Raw genomic sequence first — 2,500 nt, 5'->3', positions numbered from 1 at the left:
CAGGACGGGAGGAAATCTTGCGTGTGTATATCTTTCTTAGACTTCGTATGTGTGTACATAATAAGTATGTGTATGTTTGCTTAGAGTGGTTGTTTTGTTGCTAGTCTTTAGTCTTACATTCAGTCATATACAAAGATGTTTGTGTGTTTGTTTATATGTTTGTATGAAGTATGTATATAGTGTAAATGTGTATTTGAATGCTGAAAAGCTTCTACAGAAATATGCCTTATGGTGCTGGTGATATACTAAATGATTGATGTGATTGGGTTATTATTACATTTAAGTAATATATTAAATCTGTCTGTAGATTTAGGTATGGTAATTGCATGTATCTATCTGCTGCATCTGCTTTCCAAAAGTGGTAAATATATCTGAATATATTTTTATTCCCTCCCAAACAAGTATGAAAGAGTATTGCATTTATCTTTTCATTTCTGGGTTACAAACTGAATTTGAATGTGTTACAAATGATTAATGTGGGTTACATCCTCCATATGAAATAGAAGTTACTTAATGTATTCAATTTGCATATTGTACAAACTATACCACATCTTAGACTAAATTATTTGAAGTAAAATTAATACTTCAAAAAAAGAAAGGTAAAGGCAAAGCCTTATAGTGTGTAGAACTTTTTTTTTTTTTTCACAATTCCGTTTTTCAAACCTTTGTATCTTTTCCTGTTTTTTTACTTTTTTGTCAAATATCCCTCACATTCCTAGAGTCTGTATAGCAATAACTGTGTAGTTTGCAACTGAAACTGCATAATCAGAATAACAATAAGCTTGATGTCTGCACACAATTAATATTCAGCTATGCAGTTAGTAATTCCTCTAAGGTGAATTTTGACCATTTGACTCAAGTTACAATGCCTGAGGAAGTGCCTTGAGTTCCCTTTCCTTCCTTTTTAAAGCCTTGTTCAATGTAAGGCTGTGAATATCTGTTTTATAGATTGTGTGATTTAAATGTATGGAGTTCTGTGGTTGGCTCGTATCTCTATAGGATCTGCTGCTATCAAGATTCAAGAGCTTTTCTGGTTTACTATTTGTATATAATCTTTGTGCCAATATATTGATGTTAGGGGGACATATTTTTTTTTACACTTGTTATTCAAGAGAGTACTGCAAATTTAATTGGCAGGTGTTTGTATTGGTCTAACAAGTGAATTCTCGGTACATCCATGCATCTTAAAGTAAATGGTAATGCAGATATTCCGATTAGACTTTTTACAAGACTTCTTGTTGTCACAATGACTTAATATGATTGATTTATTACTGGCATGCATTTTATATATTGGTATATACATTCATAATATTTTATTTTCATTTTGAAATAATTTGCATCATTTATGTCTATACCTTGTGACCTTCTCCGCGAAATCACCTCCACAGGAGACTACTTCAGTAAAAGTGTTTGGAATGGGAATTTTTTACTTCATTCTCGTGTTATATTTGGTAATCGGTTTTACTGCCTGTATCTTGTCTTCTATCTCTTTTGGTATGTTCAGTCCACAAAAGCTGTTAACAACAGTTGAATACCCTTTACAGTAAAATTATCTTCATATAATTACTTAGACTCCTAGTGATATATATAATATGTATATGGAGTTACTCCAGATAGTTTTCTTTGTAAATATATTGTAAATAAACTTTATAACTCGAGTTAAATGTTAACTGGCTTGAATTAGCTAGTTGGGGTGTGTTTGATTCCACCATTTTTATTTCCTAATAGAAAAAAATATATGCTTTTATCATATATTTCAAAGAAACATTTAAGATAATGAGTATTATCATGATCCATAAAATATGAATAAAAAAAAATGTTACAGGGTGGAGCAGCTAGAATATGACTCCATTCCCACTAGAAACTTTTAAAATAAGTGTAGTTAGTGGCATGGTTATTAAGTTACTAAGCAACTCCAGGAGATACTTTGAGGAATGAGGAAGAGAAAGAAATTGGTGTTACTTTTGCCAGTCCCTACAAGTGGGTTCCGTCTATGCTTTTCTGTTGTTTTTTTTTAGATGTTACTTGATGAGGTTAAGCTGTTATCATTGTCTTCCTTATTGAAAGATTTTTTAAAATCGTCATAACTATTTCATAGTTATTAATTATGGTTAAAAGGCATGAATTAATCATATGAAAAAGTAAATTAAGGTGGCCATATTTCCTCACATAGTAGGCTATATTTTGACATTTATTCAAAGGAAGGATGGACAGACAACCCTTAATCGGTTAATCTAGAAAGGACTTGATATGTAGGCTTATAGGGAAGAAATAGATTCTTTTCGAAGTCAGCATCAAGGAATTAAAACAAAGGTGGATAATTCTCATCTTGTAAGGCATATCCGACCTTAGGGAATGATCCAAGACGAAGAACTACATGTAATCTGATAAGATTCGAATGTCTAAGAAGTGTAAACCACAATAAAATGATATAAGTACATCTGGGTGGGGGGGTGGGGGGGGATTTGTGTATTTGGTTATATGTATTTGTAATGTTGAA

The 2,500-nt window shown here is 31.8% G+C and overlaps 1 protein-coding gene across 4 annotated transcripts in view; it reads left to right on the top strand.

Moving 5' to 3' along the window:
* LOC122254045 (tectonin beta-propeller repeat-containing protein 2) overlaps positions 1-1,658 on the top strand; it is a 24,443-nt gene extending 22,785 nt beyond the window's left edge. For all 4 annotated transcript variants that reach the window (XM_043017528.2, XM_043017519.2, XM_086536533.1 and 1 more), the window contains exon 15: positions 1-1,658. This exon is cut by the window's left edge and continues 2,478 nt beyond it. The gene's annotated coding sequence lies outside the window, so the exon portion shown is untranslated.
* Positions 1,659-2,500: the final 842 nt, after the last annotated feature.

This window comes from Penaeus japonicus, unplaced genomic scaffold (genome assembly GCF_977035675.1).
Source record: "Penaeus japonicus unplaced genomic scaffold, GWHDUDI00000001_assembly GWHDUDI00000001, whole genome shotgun sequence".
Taxonomy (NCBI): Eukaryota; Metazoa; Arthropoda; class Malacostraca; order Decapoda; family Penaeidae; genus Penaeus; species Penaeus japonicus.
This window is presented reverse-complemented; position numbering and strand designations above follow the sequence as displayed.